The sequence below is a fragment of the Lagopus muta genome, chromosome 13 (genome assembly GCF_023343835.1).
Source record: "Lagopus muta isolate bLagMut1 chromosome 13, bLagMut1 primary, whole genome shotgun sequence".
Lineage (NCBI taxonomy): Eukaryota > Metazoa > Chordata > Aves > Galliformes > Phasianidae > Lagopus > Lagopus muta.
In genome coordinates, this window is record NC_064445.1 from 14759115 (window position 1) to 14780327 (window position 21213).

Below are 21213 nucleotides of genomic sequence, written 5' to 3' on the forward strand. Positions count from 1 at the left end.
TCAAACGATGAATATGGTGGGACTGGGCCTTAAAGTCTGCACAGTGATTAGAAGACAAAGCCTGATGGTTCTTCTATGTGGATTTTTTTTTTTTTTTTTTTTTTTTTTTTTGCATAGGCATTTTTAGTCATTTTGCATGTTGCTGAGATAATAACTAAAGTAGTGGTTCTGCCTGAAATAAAGGAGCTAAATCAGAAACTTCAGAGCAAGCTGCAGTGGTATACAAATGTCCCATCTGTAGTTGCAGGGCTGCCAGCTTGGAGCTGAGGGGCCCTGCTACTGGAAAGGGATGCAGCTGCAGTGTCCTGCTGCTCCATGGGCACTTTTCTCCAGTGAAAGCTAACATGTGAGTAGCTGATTTGACAATATGCATTTGACATATGCATATGACATTATATCTTTAAAAAGAGCTGACTTCTTAAAGTGGGTCTTTCACTTCTTTAAGATTCCTTTTTTCTTTTTTTTTTTTTCTTTTTTTTTTTTTTTGCTAAGGCAGTATGTGGCTTATGTAGTTTGTTTTATTACAACCACTCTGTCCACTGAATTTGTTTGTCTTTACTATTTATATTACAATGAAAAGATATTAATGATATTAATATTATTTGATTTACTCCACGGTGCATACAGATGGTATTTTAAAATCACCCCAATTCACTTCTCCCTAGTCTGTCTCAGTACGTTACTAGCTCATTAGTACTTAATTCATGCAGATGAGGTTATTCTCCACTGAAAAACAATTTATCCACCGGAAGTCCCAAGTTAGCTTTGATTCACTGCCTCCTTGAACTGCAGTAGATGCTGTAGCTTTGGAAATGTAGGGGTACCAATCAGTTGTGTAAATTGGGATGCAAAAATGTTTGTTTCACAGGAAAATTAAGAAATAGTTTCGATCCAGAAGTACATGAGAACTTTTTGTGTGGGGTCCTATTAGATGCAACCTTGATGTGCTTGTGAATCATAGAGTGGCTTGGGTTGGAAAGGACCACAACAGTCATCAAGTTTCAACCCCCTGCTGTGTGCAGGGTCGCCAGCCACCAGACCAGGCTGCCCATCTCCACATCCAGCCTGGCCTTGAATGCCTCCAGGGATGGGGCATCCACAACCTCCTTGGGCAACCTATTCCAGTGCCTCAACACCCTCTATGTGAAAAGCTTCCTCCTAATATCCAACCTAAACCTCTCCTGTCTCAGTTTAAAACCATTCCCCCTTATCCAATCACTATTCACCCTTATAAACAGCTGTTCCCCTTCCTGTTTATATGCTCTCTTCAAGTATTGGAAGGCCATTATGAGGTCTCCATGGAGCCTTCTCTTCTTCAAGCTAAACAATCCCAGTTCTCTCAACCTTTCTTCATAAGAGAGATGCTCAGGCCCTCTGATCATCTTAGTGGTCCTCCTCTGGACCTGCTCCATGTCATTCCTGTACTGGGAGCCGCAGGTCTGGACATAATACAAATGAGATGTGTGCAAAACAGAGAACCTATGTAAAACCTGCACAATTCCTTCTAGAGACAGCAAGCACTGTTATACCCGTGCCATGCCAAGACCAGCACATTTTCTGTAGTTTTAATTGCGCTGATGTTGTTTACAATTCAGTTGTAATCTGCTGACAATAGTGTCTGATAACGGCACTGTTTGTCCTCTCCAGCACTAAATTCTGAAATCTAATAACATTATGCTAAAAAGGCACATAGACATTTCCCTTTAAAAAAAAAAAAAAAAAAAAAAAAAAAAAAAAAAACAAACCATGATTCATGCAACACTTATTGTTCTTTCCATGCTCTGGTTTGACCTGTTTGAAAACTGGATTGAAAACCAGAATGTTTTAATCTTACAAATACAACTTAAATAATAGTGTGCATGTTTTTCAGTTCTTGTGTCACTGGCATTTATCTTTTGTTGATCAGGCGTAAGTGCAGGCTGAGAATTTTTAAATGATACATTTTAAATATCTTTATTTTTTTCTTCAGTGGCCATTGGTTTATACATTCAGTGTGTGATGGATAGAGTTTGTTATGAGTTGTGACCAGCTGACCAGGGATAATTACTTAGGTGTATGTTCTTGTATTCATTCTTTTCTTGACATCTTTATTGCCCATTAGCTGCAGCTCCCTGTAGTCATACAGAGATGGAAGTCTTTGAAAACTGAGTTGGTTGAGTATGGGACAAGGACTGCTGGTGGAGATTTGGTCCTCATATCTTTGTTTTAAAATCTCTTTCATGTTTATTAAAAATATGCTGTTATTATTCACGTACTTCAGGGTTAATAATATTATGCAAGAAGAAAACAGTATCGTTTCATGTGAGAACGTGGTTGCTAAAATGAAGATCTGAATGTTTTCTGGCTCAGGTTGGGGCTATTTTTTTTTTTTTTTTTTTTTAAATATGCTTCTGACTCTTACTGATGAAATTCTACAAAAAAAAGCCAATCCCAGTGAATGGGAATTTTGCTGCAAAAAAAGAAAGGAAATGGGAATTGGTTTATAATCCAGTTGCTGAGCCTTCTTTTTTATAATGAAGTATACCTGTAAATGAATGGATGAACAAACTGGTGTTTAATGCATTCCTTTGTCTAGGATGGATGTAATTAGTTTTTATGAATGTGGTACTTTGGAGACCTGTGCAGCTTCTGTACATGATTCATTGCAAAAGAGATAAATGCATTAAATTTTGTTGGGAAACTTTATCTATTTAAGTTTTACTTACTTTCCCAAGTGATTTTATATATACTCGCTATAACGTGTGGAGTAGTCTAGTGGCTTCAATTAAGTTATACCTCCTACTTTCTTTGAAACTGAATTTTATATGCAAAATAATTTTTAAATCCTAATTTAACAAGTTTGGACTTCTCCACTCTTGTTAGATTTGCTATTTTAGGGAGCAAGCTAAGGTAAAAGAATGTTCTGAAAACTGAGTAGTGAAGCAGTTGGGCATTGTGATACTGCACTATAATCATCAGGAAGGTGTCTGAAAAAAGTGATGGCTAACATCTTTTATTAAGGCTAAGACCATAGACAAATCCATATAATATGTTGGAGTCTTGACAAAATAATCTAGCTGGAATCAACATGTTAGTTACTCTTTGCTTTAACACAGGTAAAGGTATAGATTTCAGTTACACCCTGCTATTAATGCTGGGTGCCACAAGAGAAATGCCACAAACTTTTAAAAAATATCAGGTTTTCGCTCAATGAGCTGTCAGCAGCCCATATCAATAAGTAAAAATTCGGGTGCCATTTCTATAAAGGTGATCTACTAATCAAGAGACAACTCCATTGTCTAAAAATATAAAATATGGATTTGGTAATAATAAAATAATATTTACTGTTGTAGTTACTCCTTAAGGGTCTCAAAATTGGTAAGGGAATAAAGTCTTAGAAGCATTTTTTGTGGTCTCTAGCAAGAAAGTCCAGGATGTCTTTTTTTGTTTGAGTTTCAGGATGCTGTTGTCTCTACATGCAATTACATAAGTTGTTCCTTTGCCTTAAAAAGGAGTTTTTATATTTAAGAGACAAAGCAAGAATGGTAGCCTTCCCTATCAGGTCTTCAAGAATCATGAGATTTTACTTTGGTTACAGTGAACCTTAAACCTTCTGGAAACTTCAAAACTGACCACAGACCATCTAGCGATTCAAAAATGTTGCAATCCTGTGATCCTCAGGCTGTTATCACGTTCATAGAAAGCAACAAACAAAATAGTTTAGGAAAGATATCGAAGAAGAGAGATAAAAGCTTATCTTCAAATATTTCTGCTTTCAAGATGGGATTTCAATTGCAGGAGAAGAAAACAAAACAACAAAAACCTGTCTGTAAGTGCTGTCTGTTGTGCTGTGTAGCTCCATAGATTCCATCCTGTCTTCTCATCCTGTTTACTGCATCTTCATTGAGAGCTGCTTTGCTTCATGGAGTTCAGGAGCATCCCAGGGGACTCTTTCACTACACAGAAGAGAAAGTTTTACAACTCTGCAATTTGCATGAAAATAGAAAACAACCAGTGCCCAGTGCTAAGGATTATCTGTTCAGGCTAAGGTTTCAATCTATATTTCTAAAGTTCTTTGTGCATTGGGAGTAGATAGCTTTTATTCCATCTGTAAAATTTCATTTCCTTCAAGAAAGTCCGTCTGAAGGTCTTGGAGTGTTAGTCAGCAGCTGACTGAGCATGAGCCTGCAGTGTGCCCAGGTGGCCAAGAAGGCCAATAGTATCCTGGCTTGTATCAGAAATAGCATGGCCAGCAGGAGCAGGAGGTGATCAACCCTCTGTACTCAGCTTTGGTGAGGTCACACCTCCAATAATGCGCTCAATTTTGGGCTCCTCACGACAGGAAAGACATCAAGGCCCTGAACCATGCCTAAAGAAGATAAAGAAAGGAGTCAAAGATCTGCACATCTGATTTGAATAATGTAAACCTTAGGAAAAACCACAAGGATAAGTACTCAGTGTGAAGATGATTTAAGGGAAACACTAGGTACAATGAGCAGAATGCTGAATTCCTTTAATAAAAAAAAAAAGGGAAAAATGACTCACCTAGCACTCTGGTGGGTTGTTTTGAGCATTTATTCCTGAATTACCATCTGATTTACAACATCTGAAGCTGGACATCTAATATGAGGCTTTTCTTTGTAGTTCCTCTTGGCATCTGTATTAGTAGAAATTAATTTTTCCTAAAGTCCTTTTATGTAAGACTCAACAATGTGAAGTTAGTTTTCTACATAGGGAATTTGATGTGTAGGAGTCCCTAGTTGGTTTTCCTGTAGCTCAAGATAAATTTATGCCCTTGATTTCCTGAGAATGAAGGGTTGAACGTTGGGTTGGTCCTAATATGTATCTCTGCAAAATCTAATAGAACAAATGTTCTATAATGATATTATAGCACTATATCTTATGTATCAAGAGCTGCATTACTAATATGCCTGACTAAATATAACTGTGATTGTAACAAGCCTGAGAGGTACAGAAAATGGGCCAGCAAAGTAATATACTGACATTATCAGCATTCAGTAAAGTACATGCCTAATATCAAATATGGACTTATGAAAGTCAATTTAACTGTAAGTGTATATTCAAGTGATTTGCTGGCTTGAATGATACGTGCAGAATGCAGTAGTTCTGAAACATAGAAAATGAAGGTTGTTTTTTTCAATAGAGAAAAATACATTAATTTTGGTAGATAGTAACATTTATTTGCCATCTACCTGATACTAAAAAAAAAAAAGAAAAAAGAAAAAAGAAAAAAGGAATTTATGTATTGTTTTCCAAACTTTATTTATTCAAAAAGTGTGAAAGTTAATATTAGTAATATACGATACTTTTGTTCTCTGTTGTTTTGAATGTAAGGGATAGAGCTTACATTTCCCCTGATTAGTGGGGATAGAGGCTAGTTTTGCCTGAATTCAGGCACAGTCGAGCTAAGAGAAAAATATTTTAAAAGATAAAATGACCTAATAGAAATATTATGTTTGTAGTAGAAATACTCTGTGCTTTGGCATTCGCTTGTAATAAGTTTTCTTCAGTTAGGATTAATCCCTTACATTTTCGTAACTAAGTGGTAGCATTCAAGCTGCTAGAATCTAACACTATATTCAGAGAATCATGGAATGGCTAAGGTTGGAAAGGACCTGTAGGGTCATCAATTTCCATGCCCTCTGCCGCAGGGAATGTTGTTAACTGCTATATCAAGTACTGGATCAGGCGGCCCAGAGCCCCATCCAGCCTGGCCTTGAACACCTCTAGGAACAGGGTGCACACAACCCTTCTGGGCAGCCTGTTCTGGTGCTTCACCACCATCTCAGTGAAAATTCTCCCACTGACATCCAATCGAAATCTTCCCTCCTTTAGTTTAAAACCAGTTCACCTCATTCTATCACTATTTACCCATATAAAAAGTTGACTTCTGTCCTGTTCATAATCTCCTTTTAAATACTGGAAGACCATAATGAGGTTTCCTCACTGTCTTCTCTTCTCCAGGCAGAACAAGCCCAGTTCCTTCAACCTGTCCTCACAGGAAAGGTGCTCCAGCTGTCTGATCACTTTTTTTCTGTGGCTGTTCTCTGGATCCTTTGCAAAAAATCAACAGCTTTCCTGTATTGGAGGCCCCAGACCTGGATGTAATATTGTAGATGAGGCTTTACAAGGATAGAGTAGAGGGGGACATTCAACTCTCTGCCCTGCTGGTCACCCCTTTTCAGATGCAACAGATACTGTTGGCCTTCTGGCTGCAAGCTCACACTGCTGGCTCATGTTGAGTTTTTCATCTACCAGGAGCCTTGTATTTCTCAGACCAACTACTCTCAAGGGGTTCTTCTCCCAGTCTGCATACATATTTGGGATTACCTTGACCCAGGTGCAAAACTTTGCACTTTGTTTTGTTAAGCCTCATTAGGTTCTCAAGGGTCCATCTTTTGAGTTTAATAAGTTTCTGCTGAATGACATCCCTTCCTTTGCCTGTGTCAACCACACCACACAGCTTGGTGTCAGCAAACTTGGTGAGGGTGCCCATCATTGCTAACAGATTGGCCAGCCTGGTAAAGAGGGCTTTAAAATAGGTAAGATAGGGTAAGGAAGGAGAGGACTATAAAGGCAGAGTGAGTAGCAAAACATGGCTTGAGTCATGATGTTTTCTGTGGGAGAGTGCATGGGGAAAAAAAAAAAAGAATTATGGAGAATCTCTGTTCCAACTTCTTCCTCAGTTTCAAGAGCTACAACTGAGGAACCTGTTGTGAGTCTTTAGAAGGAGTAGGAGCCTTTCTCGCAATATGAGAAGTGACTGCATTCCAGCCATCCTCGACAGTGTTGAGATGTGCCATTTCTCATGGCACAGAGCCTTCCAGCAACTCCACTGGTGTGAGAGGTTGGATCTTCTGAAGGTGCATAATCGCACTGAATGCCCATCTGTTTCCTGCACATCTTCTCAAATATTGAGAAGCTGGATTACTTCCTTGGGCAGTTCCCTGTCCTGATGCCTCAACTCATCAAGAGTAGTACACCTTCTGCAGGACAGCTGACTGACAGACCAGGCTGCACAGAGAGGCCTCAAGCACTCCCTGCAGCCTGAGACCTGCGCAGCTACGTCAGCTGTCAGAGGGTGAGTCCAAGCCTCTGTTGCTGATACAGCAACACCAGTAGCTACTGGAAAAAGAGCTTTGTGGCATGTCACTACCATTTCTAATGGAGCATGCACTACTAAAAATGTGGGGGGAAAAAAAAAAGTAAATAAGATTTCCTTCTTTTGCCTTTAAGTACCCTGCTCTGCTAACCACTTTCTTTCGTAAGATAAGAATCACTTGGGGAGAAAAAGAGCTCTTGGTTCTTCAGAAATTGGTTGTTAGTGGTTTAAAGATGTTACCCCATGTACGTAAATGCATGTATTATATCTTGCACATTTCCTCAGTCACTGTTTTTCTATAAAAACTTTTTGGAAGGGAAGATGTTACTTTAAGAAGTAAAAAAAATAAATATCTCAACAGTGCTATTGCCTTGTAAAGGTGACTTTCTATGAAGTCACCAAGACTACATTGCAAGTTTAAGTTTACCTTGTTTTGTTCATTCATAGCAGCTATTTTTTTTTCAACCTGCTTAATATGCAGATATTCATTTGGCTGCTCTTCGATTATTTTGAATGTCACTGCTAATTAATTGCTAACAATAATCCTGTTTAATAACTTTAGTATTAATAGTGCTGTAAGATATATGTAGGCCAAACTCGATGGGTATGCTCAAGCTGCCTTCCTTCATTTCTCAAGACCAAGGAGGATTTTTTCTACATTAGGCTTCTACTGTTTTCGCCCATATTAAATTTAGTGTTTTCAAGAAGCTTTTGGTGACTCTGAGATGCTGGTTTTAACTGAAATATTCCACCTCCCTGTTGTGCTTTCTCACATATAAGACTTTTCCTGTTTAGGTTTACGTGCTGATCTTTCCACATGGTAACTGTGTGGGATTTATGGGGCCTTTGTGTTAATTTTCTAATTAAATATTAACAGATATTAAAGTTAAATAGCCTATAATAATAATTTGGTTTGTTCTGTGTAATGCAACTTCCTGTGTAACTTTTACATCAGGTAAAATGATTCTTGATTGATTTAGGACTTTATATAATAAATGGTTTTAAGTTGAAGGAGGGAAGATCTAGGTTGAATATGAGGGGAAAGTTTTTTACCAAGAGAGTGGTGAGGTGCTGAACAGCCTGCTCAGAGAAGTTGTGGTTGCCCTGTCCCTGGAAGCATTCAAGGTGGCCCTGCACATGGTAGGGGTGTTGGTTCGAGCTTCATGATCCTTGAGGTCCCTTCCAACCCTACCCATTCTATGATTCTAAGAGATACTGAATGGTAATTTGGAGACTTTGACTGATGGGGAATTGAGCACACCTGTAGGTAAATTGTTGTAAGCTTTAATTATCCACATGGTAAAATAGTGTGCTTTATTTGTAATCTAAATCATCTTTATCGTATAGCTACTGTGTATTAGATATTGGGAATTCAGCAGAAATTTAACAAGGAAAAAATATTCTAAGTTTACATGAAGTGGGGGGAAAGATTTCTGAGAGAAAAGATGCTACATTTCTGGGAAGGGATTTTAAAAGGCTCTGAAGAATCTGTGTTGAGCACATATATCTGTGAAAAGCATCACAGCTGCCTAAAACTATACAGAGGGGAAAGTAGGGAGGGAAAATCACCTTTTCCTCTCTGTTCATCTAAGCCTATGATTTAAGGCTAAAATGTAATTTGCTTGCAATGCTGAGTAATGGGAAGATGGAATTCAACCTAGTGTGAAATGCATTATATCCCAGTGCCATCACTGTAATGGGCAGCCTTAGCATGTTAGTGAGAAGCCCTGTTTTCTGGACGAAGAGGGAATGCAGATGCCATATCATTTACTAGGCTTCGCAGTTGAACTAAATCCAACACTTGCTGAATTGCTCCCTGTTCAGCCCGAACTCAGAAACGTGTCTGAAATATTTGTAGATGTGTAAAAATTTCACTGTTGGAAAAAAAAAAAAACACCTCCTTGAGTATACAAAGGCTTGAACAGCTCTCATTTTAAAGATTAATGTAGGCTAGTTTGATTTATCAGCAAAATGTGCCTCACATCAATTTTTGAACCAATGGGCAATCTGTCGGGTGAGGGAGAAAATGAATGCCATTAAATCATTTTTGTCCCTTTTAACTGTCATCTTTTCCTTTTCCTACCATGTGAGTGTTGTTGTGACAATATTTGGTGCAGCATCCGCTCAGTCATTCTCTGACTGTTGCGTATTTCATTTGTTCTGTAAAGTGCTGCCGCTGGGGAAGAGAGCAAAGCAAAACAAAACCATTGCCACAGGTCAAACTTTGAGGAATCCAATTTTATCAACAGAAGTCTGGAATTCACAAGCTCTAATCTGATATTTTAAAGTCCCGAAGGTGAGCAGTGAAACAATCCAATAAAAGCGGCTTAAAAATGTAGGTCTTCGTAGAATTTGCCTCTAGAACTGCTTTAAAACTTCAATATACCACTGGTCCAACCTCTTAAAAATTGAATGAGCTAATTGATTTGGTGAATGGGGTTTTGTGTGGCATTGTTATAGAGGATTTAATGTATTAGTACAAAACCTAAAGTAAAATAATGAAAACTTAGTACTCCACTAGGAGAAAGGCAGAAATGTGAGCACAGTGAGTAGGAACTTTGGAATATCAGTTTACCTGCCCTAAGTTTGACTTAGTGTTAGCCATGATTAATTTACACTATTTGCTAGTTTGTATTTTGTGTTACAGTGTATTAAAAACGTAAAAATGTCCTTGCAGTTGATACATCTGAAGTAGCTGATAACAGAAGAGCAGAGTAACCACTCAGAAAAGAGCTTCATGTTAAATGTTTCAAGCTTTTTAATTAAAATTTTGAGCATGAAAACATCTTGAGTTCTGATGCTTAAAAAAAATAAAATAAAAATAAAATCTATAAGCATACCTAAGCATGCTCTTTATGTATACAACTGATTCCTTCCACTTGTCTGTGTACTGCTAACTGGAGGCAATAAAATACTAAGCAATAAATAGCTGTAGGACTTGTTCTTGTAAGTCTGTAAACTTGTTTGAAGTATAGAGGTTGGTCTGAAAGTAATGCCTCCTTTTTATTTCCATGGAAATTACAACAGATACGAGGAGCACAGTAACAGTTTGAGCACATTCACAGCCACAGAATACTTTCTCAATATAGTTACCACCATTAGCTCCATGTTTTTGCCAGCAATGGACAAGAACCTGCATGCTAGGGTCGTAACAATCTGCACCAGTGGAGATTCTCTGCTGTTTGGTCTCCATCAATGTTCAGCCATCATCAGTGAATGTTAGTGGGATTGAGAATGCCATTTTCTCCTCTGGAGGAATTCAGTTCCACCTCTTTTGCTTCATATGCGTATCCATGTGAGACATCATTCTGTCGGACTGCCCCTCTGCTGCCAACAGTCTCATGGGCACAAAATGGAATGGGATGTTGGTGGGAAGGTTTAGCCTCTACTGCTGTACCACCATCTGCCTCTGATACTGTGGGCTAAGATAATGAAATACAAGGCATTACTTTCAGAGCAGCCCTCATATTATACTAGTGCTTTCAAGATGGATGTTGCTTATATTGATCATGTTTGTTTTTAATTGAAGGAAAATAACAGCTTTGTTTTTTAACATATATGTGTATGTATCTTCAAATGTAGTCGACACTAATGCTTTTTTTCCCTGCTTAAGAACAGATTCTTAAGGATTCCACATCATTAGTATTTCTTACACAAGTTTGAGAATAGTGAAAATAGCACTTAAGTCATTTTACTGTAGCAAGTACTTAAAGACTGGTGCAGTGTCAGGTGACTGACAGTGACTGCACAGAGGTATGCAGTGCTTAAGGTTAAATGTTGTCTAAAGAAACTACCACAGCAGGCTAATGCTCCCCAGGCTTAGTTTTAGAACAGAGAGGCAGAGACTGCACAAAATAATTTACCAAGTACTCTCCTGGGTTGTTGTTGTTGTTAATCTTTTGTGCTGGTGAGATTGCTCTTGATTTGGGACATGTGGGTCAGCGTATAGATATCAATCAGACCTGAACTGATGGTTGCTGTTGCACAAGGGTAATATTAAAAGTATTTGAAAAGTAGCTGAAATGTAAAGTAAACTTAGTGCCAAGAGAAAGAAAAGCATTCTCTGATTTTTCTCCAAAACCAGAGTTAATAACTTAAATTTCAAGTTAAATCTCAATGAAATCATTTCATTCAAGTCGTGCTCGTAGTTGCTTTGTTCAGCCTTTGTGATAGTCTGACCTGTGGAGAATCAAGTGTTAACTCTTAGTCCCTTTTTGTTTTGATCTGTTAAGTAGAGCATACTGAATGCGTTTGCACTAGAAGTGCAATATAATCATTCTTTGTAAAGCACGTGCAGCAAAATCAAACATATTGCGGAAATCTTGGTTTGTGATTCTGTGATTCTCTGCAAAATATCAGCTGCATAGGCACCTATGGTAACAAGTAATGCTGGGGCAGTAGCCAGTCTAGGACACAAGGATGAAGTTTTGACAGTGCACTCTGATTGTCCTTTGGGTTTATAAGATGTGTCTTATAGATTAAATCTTAATAAATTAATGCAGAGAATTGCCTCCCTGTATTTGAAAACTGTGTTTTACCCAACATATTGCTCTTCCCCCTCAAAAAGTTAGGTACAGCATTAAGCTTTTGTGTTCGTATGAATTATTGAACTGATATGGAAATACATATGCTCACTCCCTAAGCGTATTTTCCTAAGCATTGACTTTCTAAAAATGATTAAAACCAACCTTCAGAAAACTTTTCTGATGTTAACTTGATGCAATTGCTTCATGAAGGGCAGTGCTTCACTAAAGTAGTTGTTTTTCTCAGTGATTGTAATAGCAATATGATTTCTAAACTAATGATGACATTTAACGTATAAAATTGATCATTCTCTACCAACAGTCTTGGAAACATCGCATTTGGAAACAGAACACTGCTTTCACTGATTGCAGCTTTGCATAGAGTGCAAGCGTATTCCTTTTTCACAGAACTTGTAAGTGTCGGACAAAAAGTCAAGTACTCCCCAATAAGACATTTCAATTTGTATTTCTGGACTAATTCTGGCAGTTTATTTATTACAAGGTGTCTTCATTTGTTTTTCTCTTTGATTTGTTGGCTTTGTTCCCGTATGTCCCACAGTAATGTTTCAGGAGGGCATGTGGATATTGCGCTCCTCCAGCAGGGATTTAAGGGGACGTGTGACTCCTGTTCCTAACAGTAGCAGCCTGCCTCGTTTGCAGCTTAAAAAGCTAAAAATAGCAAACACTGTAGACTTTCTGTGCTGATGGCTTCCGTTTCACCTCCTCTCATGTAATCTGATTGTCAGCTAAAGCGAGAAGGAAGGCTGTCTCCATCATGATAATTTTAGGCTCTGAGAAGTGGTGCCTTGTTGTGTTTTCTAAGTAACCTGTTGTAGTTACTGTTAAATGCTATAAACAACAGTGTGTTTTATGACAGCTAGACAGAGGGAGCTGCCTTTTGCACTTGCACAACTTTCCCTCCTGACCCTGGGTTTTAAAGACTTTATTTCATTCAGATGTAAAAGACAATGTCCCAGCATCAATATTGAAACTCTGCGCTGGGTTGCTGGTGTAATTGACTTCAAGTTGTTAAAATTCACAGGATCATCAACATACCTTGCTTAATCAATTTTTCAGAAACACAGAATTGACAGTTTAATGAGAAAAGCTTTCCCAGGATCGCAATCCCCTCCTCCTCATTACAAAAGTCAGTCATACATCAGAGAAGTAGTAAATCCTATTTGATTTCCCTTTCATGAAAGGCTGAGCTGTCCCAGGTGTAACCTTTCTTTTTGCTGGATGAGGAGGACAAGAGCTGAAGTGATGAGATAATCAATAGCATTGTTTTGGTGTTGTTCATCTTTCCATCCTTTTGGGCACATGATGCTTTTTCCTTAGCCTTTGCCACGGATCTGGCCTGCTGCTGATGGAGCAAGCCACTGATCAAGGTCATGCAGCTCCTTGCTTTCAAACTTTTCTTTGGCTCTTCTCCCATTGCCATTAGAATTAGCTTTAGCTCATCAACCTACCTTTTAAAAAATGCCATAGAGATCATAGTTTAACGAACTGAGAAATGAATGTGTTGACCTTTTAGTTTTAAAGGGGGCTGGTGGGGTTTTGTTCATGGCCTCGTTGGTCTTACTGTGGAATAACACCTTCAAGTAAATGTAGTTTTCCACAGCTGCATTGCCAGACTTTAAGGATACTTTTCCATTATCTGAAGCATTCTCTTTTTAGAGCTCAAACATCTTAGAGTAGGTTAGCTGAGTGGTGTAACTTGCTGGAGTTTTCTTATCAGGTCACTGAACTTTAAGACATATAAAAGATGGTGTGTTAGAATCCCACAGTGAGAGATTATTAAAATATTTGTATTTGAATATTACATAAATCTGAGGATTACTGAACTCTGATTTTCTGTGAAAGCACTTGAGCTCTCTTAGATGAGGAGGTTCCCTGGCTGCTGGAGGGAGGACAGTTAGAGGAGGAGGAGGCATGGTCCAGCTCATCAGGAGAGTCAGCAAAGTAACTTGAAGTTATTCTGCCCTCTCAGTGCTCACCTCTCAGTCCTGGGCTCAGCTCTTCATCATGCTTTCCTTTTTCTGAGATCAGTTAACAAAGTATCCTTTCTATCACAGGGTCATTGGAACATGTGCACCTATTCTCACGTGTGGCTTTTTATTTATGGGACCCTGTTGCCCATAGTCATTTTTGAAAGAGCCTTTTACTGCATTCTGATTTGCAGAATCTGGCTGGAAAAGCATGCTGTGCTACCCAGTAAAGCATCAAATTTTTGGTTTGAACTGAAGAAAATGGAGAGTTCAGGTAGATTGAAGGTATGGCAATATGGCTTCTGTCAGTTTTTTTGAAAATAATTTCAGTGCAGCCTGTGTGTTCTCTCTGCTGGCTAGCACCTATGGTGGAATGGTTTCAGCATGCTGTCTTCCATGTTTAGAAAAGTATGAAAATGTGTGATTTAATTCCATTAATTCAGATTGACGTTCAGTAGGGTTTATGCTTTCTGGCATAGTGGTTTGATTCTGCACAAACTTTTCTTTTGCTTTCCTTCCTAATTCATGATGTGATTTGTATAATAATTCTTTAAAGTCTGGGCTGCGAATATTATCTCATTAACATAATTGCCTAATTTCTTGTTTTATGAATTACAATAGATAAGTAATAGTCTCAGCTTATTATCACATTTTCTTCTGTGCTTTGCGCAATAAACAGATTAGAACTTTTTTTCCAAGGAGGGATTATTCAAATGAAAGAATGATGATACAACTCGTTTATTCAGATGCGAAACACCCAGGAGATTATGACTGCAGGCTGCAGCATCCTTTTAGGCTCCTACCTGCACCTGTGCTCTTCATCAAGCCTTCTTCTTCATCAGGAAGTAGCAATATTGTATTTGATCACCATGAGGTACACTAAACACCTTTTTTTTCCTTTTTTTTTTCCTAATCCTTTGGTTTCAAAAAATTAAACCCAGTTTATTAAAGGATTTTAGTCCCCATGGAGACAAGTGCTAGGTATCAATGCTGGCTGGAATGTGGAGAAACTGTATGAATATCAAAAAACAGTTTAATTGCATTTACGAGCTCATTTCCTGTAAATATTTAATATCTGAGTTATTTGTATTGGCATAGATAATATTGGCACAGCTAATCTCCCAGAATCCAGTAAAACAGCTTCTGTGTGTGGCATGTGTTGCACATCTGTAGATTGCCCTTCAAAGAGAAGAGAGAGTTTTCATCCTAGGAAGAAAATGGCCAAAATCTCCTTAACGTAATTCTTAGACTAGAGCAGCTCTGAGATATGCCCCAACAAGAGTATCATTACTGTGCTTCTAAGTGCTGGCCTCAAGTTAGGATTCCTCCTCACAGCAGGTTTTGGTGCCAGTCCCCTCACAGTGGAACTGGCTTAAGCCATGCAGCTACCTTTTATCTAAATCGGTAATGTTCTACTTTATGCTGATTATGATTGAGGGTTTTTTTTTTTTTAGATATATAAAAAGAATGATTTTGAGACAGGAATGCTTTCTGTGGTTTTTATTTAACTGCTGTTAGAGAAATAACAGTGCAGCAAAGCCATTGAATGCACTTGCATAATTTCCCCTGTCGATTAAAAGTAAATATGGAAGAAAACTCTTCTGAAAGTCTTTTTAGGCAAACTATTTGCTTTGCAGCTCTTTGGTAGATAAATAGAACACAAGACAGGATGTCATGGTGTTGGACGACTTCTTGTACCCAATGAGAAACCAATGTGATCAGGGAAAGGCCTCTAGGCTGCAGCACGTGCTGCTGTAATCAAAAAGGTGAAAAGAAAAGGCTGTAGAAGAAAGCGTATAATTGCTAACAGGTATCAGAGATAGGATAGGGGTCGACACAAGTGAGATGTCCTTAATTTTAAGCTGGTTTCTTCTGAAAGCATGAGCTTACCAAGATGTTGAGGAATGCAGCAGACATCTCTTTAAAATCTTCTTGAAAGGCAAGATTGTGAAGGCAAAGCTGATAGGCTGAGGACTGTGGTTGGCAATGCTACAGTTTGCTGAATTTCTGCTAGAATCTACTTGTATTGCACATGCCGACCATAGCACACTTGCTATATCTGGGAAGAATTGTATTAAATGCAAGCTTTGGATAACTTCTGTCATGATGGCTAGGAGAAGAAGCTAGTAGGGAGGAAAGTGACGTTTCCTCATAAATGCCCCATTTTAGGAAGGTACCATCAGGCTGAAAAACTTAGAGTGAAAGAATTTCCAGTGCTGCAAAACCTGGTGTGAACACTTAAATATAGAGGTAGGATCAATGTACCTTTATCTTAATATTCCAACAAGGCATGTCTTAAGGTCGTAGAACTTAGTCATGGAAATATGTGTTCTTTCTGCTGCATTCCTAGAAGAAAAAAATTTAACCAGATCTGGATTTTCAAACAAGATTTGTGAAATGACACCTTATACCTAAATAATATAGTTATGTACTTTGGGGTGAAGTACTTTTTAACACAGTAGCAATCCTTTGATTGAAGGGACTTGCTTCAAGAACATGTTTTTATGGAGCTGAGAAAAGATATTATTACAGAATTGAGCTGTGTTGACATGGAAGCAGTCCAAAGTTGCCCTGGAAATCCTAGTTGTTTCTTCAGATTTCAGTTCCTGTATCTTTGTCCCAGCCCAGACAGAGGATGTCTGTCTTTCCTTTTTTTTCCTGCTACAGTTGCTATAAAGTGAAAGATTTTATCTATTGGGTCATATCAGAGACGATGAGGCAATTATTTTCATAAATTAAATAGATAATGGAATTTTAAGAAAGGTCCCTGATCTTTATATGTATTTAAACAGAAGCAAGGGCTACATTAAGAATATAACTTAAAGCCATTTTTTTACTCGCCTTTCTCACAAATAAATGCTGATCAATTTTAAGGGTGAAAGAGTAACCTTATAAAAATCTGCTTAAGGTCAATAGACTGCATGTTTGTGAAAGCAGCAACTTTGAAGTTTGTTTTGGTTTGTTTTTAATGTGTTTCTGCTATATTAACTTCTATTGTTGCTACAGGTTTCAATTAAACCTTGATTCTAGCACACTTTCTTATAGCTGTTAACTCATTTGGAACGCTGGAAGCCAATATGACTATGCACATTGTCACTCTGAGAAGGCATGATTAGTAATACCTGACTTAAACACCATTTTGTATAATTATGGCATGTTGTTTTAAACAAAAGCATAGTAAATTTAAAGGTGCCTTAGTCCTTCCAGTGGCATTTCTTTGTTGCATGGAGTCTGGCGAAGTGTTTTTGCATATAATCATGACAAAGTAGCTGAGATGCAAATAGGCTTTCCCGCAGATCTCTAACTTCAGTGCTCAACTTCAGTGACTTTGGCATAAAGTCAACAAGATTGTAATTTGTTGTCAGACAGGGATTTCTCAAGATTTTTTTTCCTGTAAGTTTATGGTATAGATATGGGTGATGCAGAAATGGTTGGTAAACTGATAAAAAAGAAAAAATACCATTTAAAAAGTGGCAAATAAAAGCTGTGAGCCCCAGTGTTGCTCATTCTTCTGTTCAAAGCATGTTTTCTTCACTCTTCATTCTTTAGAAGTTGAAATAATCTAGCATCTTTCTTGTGCTTCAAGTGCGCTAAAGCAAGTTTAATTACTTTAGTAATGTTACTCCGTGTCAATGTTGTGCAGTGCTTGAACTGTGAGCTTGCGAGATGGTTACTATCAGCTAATGCTTAATAGTGTTTGATTCCTCACTCAGATAATGAAATGAGAAAAAAGTAGCAGCCCTGACAGGTGAGTTGGACAGCCATGGGGTGCTTGGTTTCCTAGGGGCAAGAAGAAAGAGACCAGTGGGATGTGAACAGGGTGCTGGGATAGGGCAAGTAGAGAATGTCTGCATGCACACATTATGCTGCCTTTTTGTTCCACTTTGGGGCTGAGCAGTTTCATAGAGTATAGAATAATTGTTTAGCATGTAAGCAGATAGCTGTAAGAATAATCAAATCATCCTAAACCAATTATAAGTGATAACAAGGCAACTAGGATAATCTTCAATTTTGCTTTTGAAATACTGCAAAAGAATTGTAATAACAGAGGAACAATAATAATATTTACCAATGCCGCTTTAATACTGCGTCTTTGAAATTTTACATTAAAATCAGTCTGAAATAGAGTTCTTAATTCTGCTTCATTTGTATTATCTCTCCATAGAATAAAGTAATAACCTCAGGCCCAAATTCTGACAACTAATTGATATTTTTTTATATGCGTGTTTTATAAATTTGCATTTCAGCCCCCCCCTTTTCGTAAGGACAGATGCAACAAGAAGATAAATGACACATCAGCACAAATCTGCTCGTACATTGGTGTTCTTTGACCATTTCTCTCTTGATCTTTCTTCTGATTTTTTTTTTTAAAGTGCAGATTTAAACACTTCATTTTCAAACAGTTCCAAACAAATCCACCTCTTCTTATATTAAATGTTTTAAACTAAGAGGTTGATCCCAACTCGAGTTATGGATTTTAACCTTCTTTTAAATGAAAAATTAAGTGTTCATTACTAGTTTTCTGCATATCTTAAACAATTTTCAGGCTTGTTCATTTCTTTATTTTGGCAAGTGTGTGAATCAAGTTTTATTTATGTTGAAACAAACATTTTTAGTGTTTTGATTCTGCATTTGAATGCAGATAGATGGTAACAAGTAAATAATGAGTGGGGCTCTCAGGAGTGGTTCACAAGAGTTTGAATGCATACTCTCAGCTGAAGTGGCTTCAATAACATTACTTTAAATGATTCCACATTTGCAAAACGTAGCCTGTGCTGTCAATTCAGTGCTTACACAAAGCATGGTTCTTACTTACTTGTAGCTCTAGAGAAGGTAATAGAAAGGTAAAGCGACCTTGTGGAAAAAGCAGTGGAAGGAAAGACTGTCTGAAAACATTTTGCAGAGAAGTGTACTTGTGATTTAGGAAGATGAAATCACTGTCTCCTGGAGCTGGAAGACAAAATAAGGCTACTGTTTTGTTTTCAAATGGTTTAGTTCGTTAATGAATGATTTTGTGGCTGAGCTGAGCAGAGGCACAGACAGACAAAAGGGTAATTGTTCAATTTACTTTGAAGATCTTTTTTTTTAATACAGAGCTTAGAGCAGTGAAGAGAAAGCACTGAAGCTACCTTGTTGTTACTTCTTGAAGGTGATGAACAAATGAGCCCATTTAGTGTGGCATAAGTAGGCATTTGGAAGGAGGATAGTGTAGATTTTTTTTTTTTTTAAATCAACAAAGCAGAGTGATACAAGCATTTCTAGATATTAGATTAAAAAAATAAAATTTATTCTGTAACAAAGGATGTTCTTGGTTGGATTAAAAAAGCATTCTGCTTTTTTTTTTTTTTTTCAGTTACAGATCAGTTTTTTAGTACAGCAAGACTGTTAGCTTGAGTTAATTGCGTCATTTCAGGTATGGGGGACATAATCTCTACAGGATGTTGCATCATGAGTTTGAAATCTTTTTTGGTAAAATGTTTGAAAAAGAATTCAATTTTAGTCCCAGGAGTACACTACCAGTGTTTGAACTCATGTGATTTTTCTCTGTTCGTTTTTCTGTGAAGGAATTCCAAGTCAATTGTTTATCTTCTGAGAAATTGTCTTTAAGAATAAAATCATACTGTCATTTTGTGCTTATTGAGGATGGAAACATTCAGTATTTGCATGTCCAGCGGTGCCCATAATCTGCACTGCTCGAAAGATGGAGTTTTCTGTATTCAAGTTGTTATAACCTATAAATATTAGATGAGAAGTTCTACAGACTCATTCATACACGGACGGAAGGCATTTTGATACTAGGAACTCAATAAGGGATATAATATTTATATGCAGATAGCTAATAAACTACTACAAAGACCACAAAATCTAAATTGAATGACATCAGCTGACTTCTTACTGTGGGAACTTCTATTATGCCAATATCTTCTTGAGCACCTTCTTATTTTGCAAACTTTTCAAGCATTGCATTATAGAGCTGCATACGTTAGTGCTTCATCTTTTCTAGGAGTATTTTTAAATGAGGAAATCAGTGTTCATAGCTTCTTTCAGAGGGAACTTGGTACAGTGCAGAAATGGCCCCACAGAAAAACAGATCTTCTCTTAACCTTTTAACATTCAAATGCTTGTGGTATTTTAGCTGTGTGCCAGAGCTTATGCGCCACTGGAAAAAAAAAAAAAAAAAAAAGAAAGAAAAAAAAGAAAAAAAAAAAAAGGTTGTTCTGCCACCAGTGCCTTGCTCATTGAGTCCTGAGGGAGGTGGTTAGTTGCCCAAACATGTTGACCTGTTTGTTCATTGCTTTCCTCTAAAAAGGTATGTGACTATGTAACAGATTTTTAGTACGTAAACTTTTCCATTTTTGCTGAGAGTGCAAGTCTGTTTCTTCCTAGTTATTATCTCACCCCTGGGAGCAGCTGTACCAGCAGCAAATACAACACTGTGATTCTCCATATGTATTTATTCATGAAGTGAATAGTGTGTTTTAATATCTTTGAGTTGTAATTATAACAGTGGGTTTTGTCTCTTCTATTTAACCTTGGTGAAATTTATATATTCATTTAGTGACAGATGCCAGGAAATATTTTTTGAAAAGAAAGCATTTGTAGAGCACTGCATTTACAAGTTAATATAATCCACCTATTCTGTGGCTGAAGTAATCATTTGTTCAGACTCTTTCAGTTGCAAACAACAATGGGCAATGCTAATGCTTTTGTCCATTAATCATGGTGGTTTTTTTAATTATTGCCCATTAGCCCTCCCCCTCTCGACTCCCCACTCCCCTTCCCCCCCCAGCTTTGGTACCATTGTTATAGTTCAAAGGGATTTTCAGTGACCACAGTAAAAATGTAATGAAGAGCCTATGTTCGTAGAACAAAGAAGCCAAAACAACTGCAGTAAAGGAAAACATCATTTACTATGATGATAGTGTAAGTAGATCTTTGTAATGTTGTTGAAACAAGCTGCATCTCTATTTTTGGAAAAAAAAAAAAGTGAACAACAGCAACAAAAAGTAACAACATAGAAGCTCTCTGAAACTGTATTTCATGTGAAAATGCATGATGATTCTAATGTGATATTGGGATTCTTGTTCTCCAGATTAGTTAATGTTGCCCATCCCTCTTAATGCGTGCTTTTGGTTTAGTTGAAACATATATTCAACTGTTTGGCTATTTCTCCAAATTCTGGAGCTCATTCAGAAAATGTCTTGGGTTTTGGAAGACATTTCCTGACAGTAGAAAGTCATATTGGTTGTGGTTTCAAAGTATGTTGTTGTTTGTTGTTTTTCCTTCTCTCATTCTAGATTTCCTTTCAATCTTAGCACAGATTATAGAAGTATTTTCCCTTTAGAAAGTGGGAGCATTTGCAGTAAATCCCTGTGTATCTCATCAAAGAACTACTTTCCCCAAGTCATTTTGAACAAGTAGGGATTTGGCTTACTTTCAAGACTGTGACAAAGAAGTTGCTTTTGTTTACATCCATTTCAGTTTCAGTCCTATATCCAGACTGTAACATAAGTTACAGTATTGATGGTTGCATTAACAGTAAGAAACCAAAATAAAAACTGATGTATTTCCCTAGTTTTCTTCATTTTATGTGAGATTA

The 21213-nt window shown here is 37.5% G+C and overlaps 1 protein-coding gene across 1 annotated transcript in view; it reads left to right on the forward strand.

The window, feature by feature from the left end:
• The first annotated feature begins 293 nt into the window (after positions 1 to 293).
• Positions 294 to 21213, forward strand: part of TENM1 (teneurin transmembrane protein 1) — a 537663-nt gene continuing 516743 nt past the window's right edge. Inside the window, exon 1 of the mRNA XM_048959375.1 lies at positions 294 to 346. The gene's annotated coding sequence lies outside the window, so the exon portion shown is untranslated. The remainder of the gene's footprint in view (positions 347 to 21213) is intronic.